Here is a 15,919-nt window from a genome sequence, read left to right as displayed (position 1 = left end):
ATTGGATTCGGTTTATTGGCATTAGGAGGAAGGAAGCTTTAATCTGCCTTTCGTGGTTTGAATGAATGACTTTCAGATCACTGCATTGACTGTTAAATCAGTGCACTAAATTCCCATTGGTGTATTCAGGCTGCGATATGCAACCAACTCTGATCAAATTCCACCAGCGCCAGCCTGTGCACCTTTGTTGGACAAATTCTTATATCTCCCACGGGGCAGTCCACCTGTGAGAGCAGGTGTGCTCCAGTGAACACGACTGACACCAAGCATGTGGATGGTGAATTGAAATGTTTGTATACATGCCAACATTGTAAACCAGGCAAGTGAGAGAGTTTGAAAAAAATCGAGGGAACGTAAGTCCCTATTTTGTTTTATGGAAGTAGGGGCAATTCCAGACAGCTAAAATGCAGACATTTTTTACTTAAAACATCTGGTGTCTACTATCTGAATCATGTCTGTTGGCATGTTGGTGTATGCTGGTTGGATCCTGGTCAGGGGTATTTATGTACCATAGCAACACAAAAAGATGATGGACGGAGTGCTGTACAATGCAAACACTCACCCCCAGTCACAGATCTGGGTTTAATCCATTGTTATTTTGCTCACCATGCCACCCCAGTTTGGACCCAGCCATATGCAAATCAGTCTTGACCCTGTTCCTCATGGGAACAGTCCAGCCCGAACTGCCAAGCCAGGTCCTCCCTGGACCGGAAACAAGCATCCTGGGACCGGTTTCTGGGTTTCACCATTCATCAGCCAGGCTAGCTTGAATTCAGTGGCACAGTGAGCAAGGGACCCACGTCTGGACATACCCTTCCCACGTAGGGCAACTTAGGCAACACAAAAGGATGATGGACGGAGTGCTGAACAATGCAAATACTCACCACCAGTCACAGATCTGGGTTTAATCCATAGTTCTTTTGCTCACCATGCCACCCCAGTTTGGACCCAGCCATATGCAAATCAGTCTTGACCGGTTCCTCATGGGAACAGTCCAGCCCGAACTGCCAAGCCAGGTCCTCCCTGGACCGGAAACAAGCATACTGGGACCGGTTTCAGGGTTTCACCCTTCATCAGCCAGGCTAGCTTGAATCCAGTGGCACAGTGAGCAAGGGACCCACGTATTTATGTACCATTCTGGTCTTGCCCCCTGCACGAAAGCAACCCTTCTTCGTCATGCGTCTCTATAAACCCAACCAAATCCATCTACAGTATATCCTCCAAACTGGGCCACTGTTACCAATCTTTTGGGCCACTAACAGCCATCCATAAGTACTGAACCACCCACCATCACCCTGAGGCCTCTTAGACTATATCTCTCAGGAGTGCAGTTCCTGTGTGAGGCTAGGACCTCATTAGGAACTGTTTATACTGGGCCATCACTAACGGCCCGCCAGAGCTAGGCTTGGGCAGTATAGGCAACTGCCCAGGGCCACACCCTCAGGTCACCAACATGAGGGCCCACACCAGTATGCCACAGCCAGGCCAGGACAGACCAATCCTCTTGTGCCCCCTGCTCATCTAATTAAGAACAAGGTGCCTTGTTGCAATTGTGTCCACAGGAGGGCCCCTACCCCTGGACTCGCTGCTATGGTGTAGTGAGGGAGGCCTAGGGGTGGGGGCCCCCTGCTGTGATCCATTTGCAAGGAGAAGCATTCTGCAAGTTTGTCCCTCAATCAGGCTTCCTGCCCCACTGCCCATAGGGGGCGATGCGGGACACACATCGGCCGTGCTGTTTAGTGTCTGCCAGTTTTAATCCTTTCTCATGATAAGCAAACCTCACACCTTCAGCCCTGTATGTGCTGTAAAACAGGTGCTTGTTGCTGCATAAGAGGGAGGGGCTGCAAGCCTGGGAGGGGTCTGCACAAAGCAGCTTCTGGAGCAGGGCAATCTATTGAGATACAAACAGCCGTGAACGTGTCATGTAGTATGCAAATAAAAGGGGCCTTGCACATTCCCTTTCTGCCAGGGGCCCCTAAAATATAGCATCGGCCCTGCCGTCTGCCTATTGTGTATATACGGGCCTGGCCTTGTTTCTTCCGTAGATGCTCCAGAAATAAACAGTTATTATTCATTATTATCACTTCACCCGTCTGTGATAAATATTTTGCTCGGTCTCCTGCTACTACAGAAAGCGAGCAGATTTAGAAAGCAGAACCACCTTTTCTTGCCGGCCGAAACCAGTCTAATCATTGCGGGGTGCAGCCAGAAATGCTCACACCTGTGTTTTCCCACTATCACATGACGTTCCTGGTGCAGGAAGTACGTCAGCAGGACTCCCACTTGTCCTTTTATCCTGTCATTGAGGATAGAAGCTGTATGAGTGACAGGGGCGGGCGTAGCCTCACTGTGTTGCCAGTGTTTTGTTGAGGGCTATGCACCTAACATTATAGAGGTACTGTGTTGTATGTCAATAATTACTCAGAACACAGTTAACATTTCACACTGGTGGTCGGCATACGCGGCATCCACTCTCCTCACTCCCGAGTGCACCACCTCACACCCTTTTTATTAATTCTCCTCACGTCACCCGGGTTAGTCCTTGGGCATCTATAAATGGTAAGGGGAGAGGCAGCATCCCCCTATGTTACAATGCACCATTGGGAGAGTCCGAGCCACAGTTACGTCACTGATGCCACTCAGCTCTCCTATTAGATCGTTTATTGTAGGTGTGAGGTGCCTCTCCCTTTTTATGGCCGCATTGGGCAGCCGCATGTACACACAGATATGCACCTCGCCAGGCTGCTTGGGTTTCTTGGCGACCACAATTTGGGATACCCAGGGTGTGGGCCCCATAACCTTTTCGATGATGCCGGAGGCCTCTAGTTTGTCAAGTTCTCGCTCTACTTGCGGTCGCAGATGGAAATCAATCAATCAGGGATTTGTAAAGCACGCTACTCCCCCGTGAGGGTCTCAAGGTGCTTGTAATGCCACTGGTTGGACAGTTTTGTCAATGTGCAACTTGATCTCTCGGCTTTCCAACGCATCTTTTCATGAGACACTTGTATAAGGCTTATCATGGCCTCCACTCTCATCGGCACCTTCTCAGAGGTCTCCAAGGACAAACTCCATTAATTTTTAGAATTTCGAATCCCATAGTTGCCTTGATAAAGTCTATGTGACGAAACACGTGTCGGCTGTATTTTGGATTCGTCATCTCTTAACAAGAATAAATCGTCATCAACCGAAAAGATTGTGTCTCTGGACTCTGCTTATACTTTTCTACTTGGATGAACACTATGTGGACAATTTTAATGTTCCCTTGTTTTTAAAATGATATCTCTGGTTCTTCTGGTCTCCTTGCTGCCTCATCCCAGCTTTCCATCCCTCCCTCTTTAGCAGTAGGCACACAGCTAAATGTAACTACTAGGAGCAGGCTCATGGAGCAGCTGTGCAGTCTCCTGTCTCAATCGAGCTGTCTGTCCTGTCTTACTATCTCGTGTTATGGTAATACTGCAAAACTCACGAAGGATCATGAGGTCTCCAGAACCCCTAATGGCATTAGAGGACAGTCAGGCACAGGTATGTGAGCATTATGAAATCCTTCATCAATGTTTGCTAAACTTCACATGTGTAAACAAGGCCATTTTATCTTTCAATGACGTTAAAGCTGAATACACCACTATAATAATTATTTGCTCACATACCTGTGCCTGACTGTCCTCTAATGCCATTAGGGGTTCTGGAGACCTCATAAATATGTTCTTTTCCATACATTTTTGAGAACCACTGTTACGTGAATTTGTAGAACTCATTAAGCACAAATTGTTCAAAAATGATTCCTATCAAATCTAAGTATACTACAAATGCACACATTTATTTATCATTTTAGTTTACTTGCTAAAGCACTTTTATTTACACCACTTTACAAAAGTACATGAAGTCAGTATATAAGTAATTAGTGCAGAATTGTAAGGCAACATCATAATCAATAAGAAAAAGCAAAGGCCAGTGAAATGATGCACAAATCCACAGAGAAACAGAAATTGAGTGTTATGAATCAGTTGCTTATGAGTAGAAATTACTCCCTTTCACATGCAAAGTTTACAAGGAGGTATGTCTCCATCTCTTTTCATCGAATGAAAGGTGTGGTGAAGGGTCAACCCTGACAGCTGAAAACATGTGAGGAATGTCTGGAGACTACAAGTTACACATTCATAGTGTAAAAGGCAGATAAGGCTCAATGGATACAGGCTCAAAGTCAGCAGCAAAACAGTAGAAACACTCAAGTAGTAGCAGATGGTAAGTACCCTTCAATCACCCCAAGATTCTCAAAGTGTGAGAGGAATGGAAGTAGATGCCAGAATATCTAAAAGCTAGGGAAATTGATGCAGTTCCTGATGCAGCATGCATCACAAGAGGCAAACTACCTTGAATTCATAGAATGAGCACCAAGCAGCCACACAGGTCCTCTGCATCTGACAAGACCCAGAAAAAATGATTCAGCAGTATCTCAAGCACAGGTCCAGAAGTACTGGACATGAATGCTGAAGAAAGGGAGTGGAAATGGAGATGATGGGTGCTAGAACTGGAATGTCCCCAGAGTAACACACAGGAGTGTTCCCTGAAAGCCCGACTTCTTGTGAATCTGATATTTTTGTATTTTGGCTCTGGTGTCATGCTAAGTAACCATATGCACAAAGGCCTAAGATTGTCCCTGACAATGAGATATCCAGGATGTGTCCTGTGACCTGGAAGGATGTACCAAGCACATCCTCATAGAGAGAGTGCACTAATGCCCCTGTCATGGGTTTAGCGCATAATGTGGTGGTGGCATTATACTGTTTTGTAATTCATACTGTGACTAGACCTTTGCATCTATGTTGGCCAATTGTGGGCTACTTTCATTTTTAAAGTAAAGTTCCACTTTTATGTGTGATTCAGAAACGTGCTGATATCTAGTATGCATGTCAGGCTTGTGTGTACAGTGAGTATATGGTACATACATGATAGTAGTGTGTGTTGTGTTTGTTGTGTGTGTGTATGTGTAGGTGCTGAAGCCAGTGGGATCCATTTTGTATGCCTCAGGTTTGACATGGCACAGGATGGGAGATGAGGACAGCTTCCCCAAACAGTGGAAGTTAACTATCTGCCTTTATATAGCTGCAGGATGGACACCCTGACACTTAAGTGAAAAGAGTGGAGAAAGGGCTACCTATAGAAATTCAGGGAAGACTTTGTAAGCAAAGGGCTTCTGATTACTTCTCCTTAAGCAGTGTCATTCAGTTGATGGTGGAACTGAGAGGAGGGACCACAGTTTCCATTGTGCAAGATGGAGAAGTTTCTTGGCCAGGCCTGTCTTTTTGTCTACCCGTGACTAGTGCTCAGAAAGGCTGGTCACAGGCAGATGTAGAAACCTCACATGACACTTTGTTTATGTTGTGGGTCCTTCTACTTGGAGACAGCCCCATTGGTACTTGCGGTGAGAAGCATCATTTTACACAAATATGATGTCTACAGAGCAGCTAGAGAATGACACCTTGAAAGAGAACCAACCAAAACTCATTCTAAAGGTTGAGCAATGGATTCATATCCCCTGTCTGGAAGACGTGTAGAAAAGTGGGAAGCAAATCACCTCACCTTGTTCCAGTTTCAAGTTCTTCATGATGAAGGAAGAGAAAGCACTACAGGGTACTCAAAGGACTGTTGTGTGGCAAGGGATGGCGTGTGTCTGACAGCCAGTCTCCAGAGGTGGTGGCACATTACCTGAAGTCTGCACTTTCTGCTGGAGGTTCTAGGCGTCTGCCTAGTGCTGAGACGTCTGCCAGCCTCCTGAGACACAGAAGGAGTACCCCTGGCCCTGCAGGAGAAAAAGCCCAGCATGTTCTTGGTCTGAGGGACACCTAGAGAAAGTGGACTGCCTGAGAGAGCAAAGCCATGAGTGGTCCATGCTGTGATTGGTCTCCTGGTCTCTCTCTGTGGTTCCTGTTGAGAACTGCACCACAAGACTACTGATGTTTCTACTCCACATGTGCCACACGGATCGCTGCTGTGGGTCATAATTTGGTACTAATAGAGCTAGTGTGAGAAGACATGATGTCGCTGAAAGATGACTGATAGGCCTAGGATGAGTGCAACTGCCAGGAACGCATATTCCTCTGCACTGGCCTGGAGATGGGGTGCAACTACAATGCCGCGAGGTCCATCTGCTCTGTCCACAATGTGGAATCCCTCGACACCGTCTCAGAGGTGGACTGTAACTACCTTGTCATGGGATCCACCTGCACCGGCCTGTAGGTAGGTCGCAAGTGCCTTGTCATCTGAGCAGACTGCACCAGCTGAGAACTGGGCTCTGACTGTTGAATAAGCCAGATCGCGTAAAGGACCCCATCGGGTTGCATTGGTCTGTTCCAGGAAGGTCACAAATGCTGAGGAAACGAACTGACCTCCTTTTCAACAGCTACAGGAGCAACATGCAGGTCCGGTGGGCCCCGACTTCTGTTCAGGACAGAGGAGCTGCAACATGCTGATGAGAGAGCCAGGACTTAAGGCTCTTTCTACCTGCAGGTGTCACAGGGGTCAGAGCAAAGCAAACTGACTGCGTATTTAAACCTGTGGCAAATGTAATCTGCATCAGAACCTGATCCCATTTGTCATGTTTCAAACAAACACACACAAACACACACACTCCAAACGGTGTCTGACAATGGAAACAGATAATCAGAAATCAGGTCATTAACCCACAAAACATCATACATGTTTGGTAGGACATTATCCTGGATCTTTTGTAGGCGTGTGGAAGTAGTTTCCTCTCCCACAGGTGATTAGCACATGCCAGCAGGCTTTAAGAGTCCATTGGGTGTAGACTATAACACTAGAAAATACTTTGCAAAAGTATTGCATTACATCAGCTAAAGTTGCTTCGTAATAAACCACCTCCTATTAATACCCAAAACCCTTAATTCTGACTGACCATCTGTAACACTCCACAGCACACATTGCGACTATGCACTATTTAGGAAGAGTTATAGTGCTATAACTTCTTGGTGTAATAAAATTAGTGTAACTGATGTGCTGTTGCACTTTTCAGACCTTTATTCGGTGCTGCCTTCTATGCCCGTTTTAAACTTGACCTTCATTTGTACCTCTGTTTATTCAGTTAACAAATATATAATTTTCTTTTCTACAGAGCACTTAGCACTGCATAAATTACAATTTTGCAATTCTGTATATGGCAAATAGCATTCAGGGACATCTATTATCAGAAGGATGAATGGTAAAAATGCCCTGCTAAGAATAAAAAACAGAGCATGTTAAACAAACATCTTTGCCGAGGGCGGAGTGCTGGCTCACTTCTGAATAAAGCTGCATTTCGTGTATTAAGTAGAAGGATCTAGAGAGTTTTTCATTTTTTACCCTACGTGAGAATGGACTATTGTTTCTATTCTGCATTATGAATGGCATCATGACATTTTAAGCACATTAAACACCGCTGTAGTATGTTGTGTTTGCATATGCCGTTTTAACTTTACATATTTTTTCTTTGGAAAGCAGAAATGATGTGGCTTTAGATAGCAGGGGCTCTCTTTGGCTTTTTAATGGGAGGTTTTTTTGTTGGAAAGGGGTGCTGTAGGGCACCCCTGTGTTCATGCCACACGAGTGTCCTTGTCATTATTTTAGTTAGTATGTGGGCCTAGGGCCCACTACTTTACAAGCAGGTCAACAACTTCACTGAAAGCACTGAAAAGTAAACAGCTGCCAGCTGGATAAGGATGTAAGAGAAGAAAGTTCACTTAGCTGATCTAAGATTAAGTGCCTGATTTAGAACTTAGCGGAGGGGAATACTCAGTCACAAACATGTGTAATGATCCCATTATGTCCTATGGCAATCGTAACATAATGGACGGGATATCTGTCATTTTTGTGACGGATCATTCCAGCCGCCAAGTTCTAAATCAGGCCCTAAAACCTTGCTAGGATTCTTTGGAAGTTGATTCATCCGCTGGTATTGATTGCCAAAGTGAGATCACGCGCCCTTTGACCTCTGATGGCCTCATGGAAGTGACTTGTTGTCTCATCCTTAGTTCTCTATTTAACCTCTATTTTGATGCAGAGGGGCTTGGGGAAGGGCAAATATTGGAAAATACAGAAAGAAAACGGCGCCCAGAGTCTCCTCTACTTTCTGTTCCATTGACAACAAGAGGGTTTGTAGCTGCTACACCTGGCTCTGCGTGCCCTAAAGCAGAGAACTTCAAATTGGGGGGTTGGGTGTGACAAGTCCTGACCAAGTGGATCATCAAGCTGCAAATGGCCATTAGTAACTTCTTTGATCACTCATTTCCTGCCTCGTACTATATGTCAGAGGGCCTTTAATTAACTCTGAAAGCCCCCTTCCCCCACATTATCCCCCATTTCTGATAAAAGATCACACTGTGGATACTTTTACACTCAGTGAATCAGGCTGCCCATTGCATGTTGGCAACCATAGACTTGACTGAACTTTTTAAAGGTATTACTGAACATAACTGAAATATTTTAATTGTTAAGTACCTCTAGAGCTGCTGCATTTATAGAATAATTGTGAAAATATATGTTTGTCATTTCGGGGTGCCCCAGTGATTTTTTTTTAACAGGGGAGGCAGATCACCGCAGTAAAAAGTTTGAAGTCCACTGCCCTGTGAACCCTTGCTCTCCAGAAAAGTCGTTCCTTTATATACCCTTTCTAGTACTTTACAAAGGCTGCCGTCATGCATGCAAAGAGAGCCCTTCTCCCCAGGCCCCTTGTGCAAGGGAAAGCCATAAAGGTTAGGGAGGCATTGGGCCCCTCTCCCCTATGTGCTCTCGCACCACTGTACCTGCAGCACCATTGATAGCTGCACCCCATCACCAAAGCCTCTTTTCAGACAGTCTTAACTATTCCGGATGCCTGGCCTTAACTGCTTGTTAACCGCACTGGCCAATTAGGCTCATGAAACAGCCTTTATTTGCCAACCTAGCCATAACAGAAACAATGCCATGCCTCACTGAGGGCAGGGTGGGACTGGGAAGGAAGATATGCCCAGGCACCAACTTTAAAGTGGCCCTACTGGTAAATGAAATAGCTAAAAGCGTGGCCCAGTTCCCAAAATTGGGGCAGTTTTGAACTTGTAAATTAAAGACAAGCTGTATAACTGGTTTGCAAGGCATGGATGATTGCATGGATTCAGGGGTGTAGCTCCAGGAGGGGTGTTTGGGGTGTTACACACCTATAATAAATGTATTTTCAGATAAATAGTTGGGTAAAGCTGCTTTCAATCAGGTATGGTGAGATGTCTGTCAGATTACACTGAGCATTTTTACAAACAGACAAAATCACACAATTACTCTCATCCTCTGTGTTCTGAAAGTCACTGAAAATATTGGTTATTTTGCAAAATATTGTGTTTTCTCTCCTACCAATCTGCATACCTCTCCCTTTCCATTACCACTTAGGACCCTCTCATGCACCCTGCTTGTGGTATAATGTATTTAAATGTTATATGGAAGCAAGATTGTTGGAAAAATCTGAATATCACCCCTCCCCCAATCTTACTGACCAAGCTACGCCCCTGCATGGATTGGTGCTTGCTGCAGGCGATGTTTGTTTTCATATCATGGAACTCAACTGCAGAAAACCAGCACAGCAGACCATAAAAAAGGCCCATAAACAGCCACATAATATGTCCCAATAACTGACCTGTGAGGCCAGTCCTTCAGTCCCTATAGACCAGTCCGACCCTGATTGAGGTGGCCGCTGTTTGCATACACCAGAGGTCTTCAAACTGTGTGATGCGACCTCCTGGGGGTCCGTGAATGCCTTCCCTGGAGAGAGGGGGCAAATGAGTCTGCAAATACTTGTAAAGAAGATAGCCTAGAAGCAGGACTAGCGGTTTCCTGGCTGACTTCATTTACATGTAGCACTTAAAGTGCATAAAAGAGTGTGCAAACTGTACTACCGAGTGCCATGCAGGGTCAGTGAGTGTAAAGTCTGGGTCAAAGATATCTCAAAAGAAAAAAATATTTCCCTTTTTATTGTTTCTTTCATCTTCATATAACTCCATACAAAATAACATGCAGACACTTCAAATAACAAATAAATGCAAGTTAAACTAATCAAAGGGAAACATACTCTTTTACGTTATGAAACCTCAGTTGGCTACTGCGGTCACTGCAGATGTCTATGTGTGACCAGAGTCAAATAATCCTACCCTGATTCATAGTGAGGAATAGTGACTTGACTTTTTATGACGCTTAACATCTGTAGGTATAATTGGTGCTGCAGTTGCAGAATTGTGGCTGTTTCAGTCTTTCCTTGCTTGCAATAGAGGCCCAGGGCATACTTGCTGTGCCAGAGTTGCTTTGGACCTCGAAGCAATAGCCGAAGGGAGGGGAAAAATAAAGCAAATCACGATCCTTAATTTGGGCATCAGAGAAACACGGCGGAGAAGATGAGAGATGGGAGGGAGAGCTGTGGTGCTAGATGGGAGGATGGGTGATTGTGTGAGATGGGACCCATGTTGTTAACAAAGGATAGAGGAGACAGCTTGCTTCGCAAGGCAGTAGCTATCATTAGTGAAGCAGGTGCAGTAACACTTTTTCCCAGAGATTTGTGGGGTCCACTGCATCACAGTTATGGATGTTTTGCTTTACAAAATAGGTGTGGGGGCTCACTGTTCTTGCTAGCATTAGGGCAGGTGGCACTTTTGCTGACAAATGTGAGTGGGAGCTTATTGTTTTCCAGAAAGGGACAGAGCTTGTTTTAAGATTCAAGTGATGGTCAGGCGTGGTGGAAAACAGTGAACGAACAGAAGGAGCTAGCCTGCTTGTCAGCGCTGCAACCATCATTAGTGCAGCAGGTGGACTTGTATCGGGGCCTACAGCACTCCAGTTGTAGAAAGTAGTGTTTTTGGTCAGTTCTGTTTTTGTTTGATGACGTTGCAATTTTATAAATCCCACATTTAGTAATTTAGGGCCATATGTACGAACACTTTTTCCCATAGACACAGAATGGGGGAAAACCTTTGCTACATCTGGCCCTTAGTGTGGATTACAAGCTACAGAAAAGCACCCCTGAAAATGATCTCATAATCCCTGCCATCTATGACCAGCCTTACTGCTTCCTGCTCCCTAAATCCTTGCTGTCCGGCTGCCTTACTCTCTGCTGGACTGCACCTCTTTTTTCCCTTACTAAACGGAGCTCCTTGCTCTCGCGCAGCGCACGTTCTGCCCCGTGCTGCACTGCACCTCTTTCCCCTTACTAAACGGAGCTCCTTGCTCTCGCGCAGCGCACGTTCTGCCCCGTGCTGCACTGCATCTTTGCCACCTGCGCCACGGCCCCCTCGCCACAGCTGCATCGCACTCACAACTCACTCCAATGCCCGGCCCGCACCTTGTTGCATTGCACCTCCAGACTCCTCCTACATGCAGCAGAACACGCACCCCGTCATGCTTCATTCAGTCGCACGTTGGCAAGCTCTCTCCTTTGCTGTGTTGCACTCCCCCCCTGCATTCGCTATCTCCGCACGCTGCATTGCACCCCGACACTTTACTTCACTACTCCCACTCTCTTGTCATACAGATCTGTATTCCATCCTCTGCTGAACTCCTCTCCTATCCTTTTCACAGTGCTTAATTTGTGCTTGTTGTTTCCGGTGCTGAGCACCGGCACTCATTTTTGAGAGCCAGCGCTTATTCTTCTGCCTCAAGAATTTGCTGCGAGCAAAAGACACACATGGGAAAGACGTATGAAGGGAAAAACGAAAAAGCGTCACAATGGGAGAAAGCAGAGAGCTGCAAATGTGAGCTGAAAGGGCAGGGAGAGGATTTAAATGGATTGAAGAGGCCTAGATGGCTTCAGGATTACGCTGCCTCTGTATTCCGTGTTCCCACATTTATTTGAAGCAGGACCGTGTTTAAGAGGAGGGCTTTGGGTACCGGCACCTTTTTATTTACAAATTAAGCACTGCCAGTGCTTAATTTGTGCTTGTTGTTTAAGGTGCTAAACACCGGGACTTATTTTTTAGTGCCAGCGCTTATTCTTCTGCCTCAAGCATTCGCTGCGAGCAAAAGACAAATATGGGAAAGACGGAGCAAGGGAAAACGAAAAAGCGCTACAAAGGGAGAAAGTGGAAAGCTGCAAGAGTGAGCCGAAGGGACAGGGAGTGGTTTTTATATGGATTGAAGAGGCCCGAGATTACTTCAGGATTACGCTACCTCAGTATTCCGTGTTCGCATATTTAATTGCAGCAGCTGCGTATTTAACATAAGGGCTTTGGGCACCGGAACCTTTTTATTTACAAATGAAGCACCGAGCACTGCCCTTTCACCACTTGTATGCCCTTGTGGCATTACAACTTCCACTGCTGTTCTTCATTGGAACCCCCCTCCTATGTCACACTGCAATTCTGCACCATCTGTTGCTGCACAACTTCCCCTTGAGTTACGTCTCACACATACCACGCCTTTGCTACGCTACACATCATCCCCCACCATGCATTGCAGTGTGCTACCCGCTGTTCAGTGCCCATCCTCTAGCTACACTGCTCCTTCTCCCAGTGCTGGAGTGAAGAGGAACTAGCCGGATCCCTGATCTAACAGCTGTTATTCAGCAGGATCAGGGATCCCTCGAGCCCCAGTGAAATATGTTGGGTCGGTCCCAGTGTAGTTTACCTGGACACATTTAAGCAGCGCCCGCACCTTGTCTGCTTGGAGCAGTAACGCGCAGAGAGTGAGGGGAATTTTTATTTTCTCTTCCAGCTTGGGCCCAAAGCAAAGGGCAATTTGAGGAGCCCTCAGCCCACCTTTTGTTGGATTAGAATCCTAGCTGGGGGCTCTCAGCATCCTCACACCCAGATGCCAAGGCAATGGGAAAATAAAGGCACAGCTTGTTATCACTTCACAGGTACTTATGAGAAACTTAAGTATTTAAGAGATTTGGAGTCATGTTTTTTGACTCTGTGCACTCCTGTGTGTAAGAATGCCATGTGTATCAGTGTCTGTATTTACACCAATAAGGATTTAAATAGTACTTGCTATTCTATTATTTCATGCTCTTATAGCACTATTCCTCCCACTGCAATGTGCCAGAGTGCTCTACATCACACGCATGCATCACACACTGACAATAAATCATACAACTGTGTAGTGTAAATCAATGTCCAGGACCTTCCGTCAGACAGAGAGGGTTCCAAGGTGTAGGAGTCACACGTCATCTTTACTCTGGTAAGAGCATATGGCCAGGAGAAACACAAAGTCAGATTTAAAACACAAGACAGAGCTTTGTGCTGTCCTTTATTCCTACCAACACCCCCCCTTTTTAGCAGCCTTATAATAGAAGGTCTTGCAGTTTGCATGCTGGTCCTTGGTGCTGGTTCACCGCTGACTGTGCTATGCCTGAAAGGTTGCACTTTAGGAACTGCAAGTAATGAACTGAGCTGTGTGTCAGAGCCAGTGACCACTTACCAGTCCACCCAACATAATAATCTGTCACCCGCATGTTGCCCCATGTGATTGCAAGAGACGCATTAACCTTCTATTCTACTTTATGGGTCAAACCTGGGACAAGGGAAAACAGATCTCCCCAGCAAGTGCTTTAACTGCCAGAGTTATCTTAACATTAGTATTCCCTGTGATTTACTGGCCGGACAAAGCCCTCGGCACAGGTGCTTTAACCCCATATGTTTTTAAATGCAGCATTTGCAACTAATTAAGCCAGGACATATTTGCTTTAACATTTCTCCTTCGTGCCAATTTCTTTATGAAAGGGTTTCTTTAAAAAATAAGGTATAAGTTGACTGTTAGACTGCTTTTTATGACTTCACCCCTTGTGACTTCACCCCCTTTTTGTTGCACAACTTGACCCCCAATTAATGGTTCCAGGTGCAATAGACCCCAGTCATCCCTTCACCCCTCTTTGCTCCACCACACCTCTCTCCTGCACTGCTGTCCATCCATCCTGCTGCATCGGTGCTTCAGCCCCTGCTGCACTGCAACTCCCTGTTTAATCCCTCACCTGCACTGCTCTTCATCCCCCTTGTAGCACTGCATTTCAATTGCTACACTGCATGACCTCTTGGCGCTGTACTGCGCCCAATTACACTCCATGGTTATCCCCTCAGCTGCACTGTTTCCCATCTCCTTCATAGCACTGCATCACAACTGCTGCACTGCACACTCACATCATCGCAGCCTTCGCCCCCTGGGTCCCCCCTACCACCATCGGGCGCGATGGCAGCCCACCCTTTCACCCTTAATGAGCTGCATCCCTCTCCCTTGCCAATCTCCGGTTCGGCACTGCAAACTCCGGCTCTGCACTGCATCTCCACCCCTTGCTGTCACGACCGCCTTACCCGGACCACTCTCGGTACACTGCCCTCCAGAGTGCCTGTCTGCACTCTCTTTCTGCACTGCATTACTTCTCATTACTGCACGCTCGTGCTGCACTGCATTGCTTCTCATTGCTGCACTGCATTACTTCTCATTACTGGACGCTCGTGCTGCACTGCATTACTTCTCATTACTGCACACTCGTGCTGCACTGCATTACTTCTCATTACTGCACTCTTTACGCACTGCATTACTTCTCATTACTGCACGCTCGTGCTGCACTGCATTGCTTCTCATTACTGCACACTCGTGCTGCACTGCATTGCTTCTCATTGCTGCACTGCATTGCTTCTCATTGCTGCACGCTCGTGCTGCACTGCGTTACTTCTCATTACTGCACGCTCCTGCTGCACTGCATTACTTATCATTACTGCACTCTCTTTCTGCACTGCATTACTTCTCATTACTGCACGCTCGTGCTGCACTGCGTTACTTCTCATTACTGCACGCTCCTGCTGCACTGCATTACTTCTCATTACTGCACGCTCTTGCTGCACTGCATTACTTATCATTACTGCACGCTCTTGCTGCACTGCATTACTTCTCATGACTGCACTCTCCCGTTGCAGCTCTGTTTCCAGTGGGGCCTTTACTGCCACACTGCACCCATCTCTGTATTGCCCACTAACACACCGGAGGGCTCCAGTTGCTTCAGGCCCCGCTGCGTCACCCCGTCTTGCTGCAATGCACCTACCAGTGCAGCACTGTCCCAGTTTGCACTTTCTTTTGCACTACAAACCATCCTCTTGATGATCTACACCATTCGCCCTTACTACGCTGTCGCCGTCTGTCATCCACTGCACTCCGTTTCCCTTGCTGAACTGCACTCTCCCATGGCACTGCGCCCCCTCTTGTTGCTCTGCCCGTCCCCGTTGCTACACTGCACCCCATCAGTGCACCGCACACCCTCCATTTGATTCAGTGCAGGCCTCTCCCATGCAGCACCGCACCCCCGCCGCTTGCTGCACCGTACACTTCCCGCACTGCACCTTGCTAAGGCCACCCACCTTTGCTGCACTGCTTTCCCTTATAATTTACTGCATTTTACTTTTTTGCTGCAATGCACCAGTTACTTCTCGTGCACTGCACCTAGCCCGCCTCATCTGCACCCCAATCAATTGCAAACCTCACCCCTGCTGTAAAGCACTCTCACTGCACTGCTGCACTGCATCTCTCAGAAGCTTCGGTGCACTGTAAAACCTCTCCTGTGCTGTACTGTACCCCTCTGCTGTACTCTACTGCTCCACTGTCCCTCCTGGATGTACAGATCTCCCCCTTATCACACTGCATGGCCCTTGCTGCACTGTATACCCACTTTGTGGCACTGCAACATCCGAACACTGCAACTGCCCTTCACATTTGCCACCCCCTTACTAAACTGCCCACATCCTCCTCTGCAACAGGATCTATTACCTTTCCCTCACTACACATCTCTCCGTGCACTGCTCCTACCAGTGCTCTGTCCCACTTCCGCCTGGTGCCCTTGCTCGAACACACCACTACCCTTCACCACGCTGCATCTCTTGGAGCAGTGCACTGCAACCCGCTGTCTCATCGTCTACCCCTTCTCCACCGT

At 46.8% G+C, this 15,919-nt stretch overlaps 1 protein-coding gene across 1 annotated transcript in view; it reads right to left on the bottom strand.

Moving 5' to 3' along the window:
• Positions 1-15,919, bottom strand: part of VAMP1 (vesicle associated membrane protein 1) — a 72,986-nt gene that overhangs the window by 56,506 nt on the left and 561 nt on the right. The gene's annotated exons all lie outside the window — the stretch shown is intronic.

This window comes from Pleurodeles waltl, chromosome 7, assembly GCF_031143425.1.
Source record: "Pleurodeles waltl isolate 20211129_DDA chromosome 7, aPleWal1.hap1.20221129, whole genome shotgun sequence".
In the NCBI taxonomy this organism is placed as follows: domain Eukaryota; kingdom Metazoa; phylum Chordata; class Amphibia; order Caudata; family Salamandridae; genus Pleurodeles; species Pleurodeles waltl.
The sequence above is the reverse complement of the archived record's forward strand: the minus strand, read 5'-3'. Positions and strand labels throughout refer to the sequence as shown.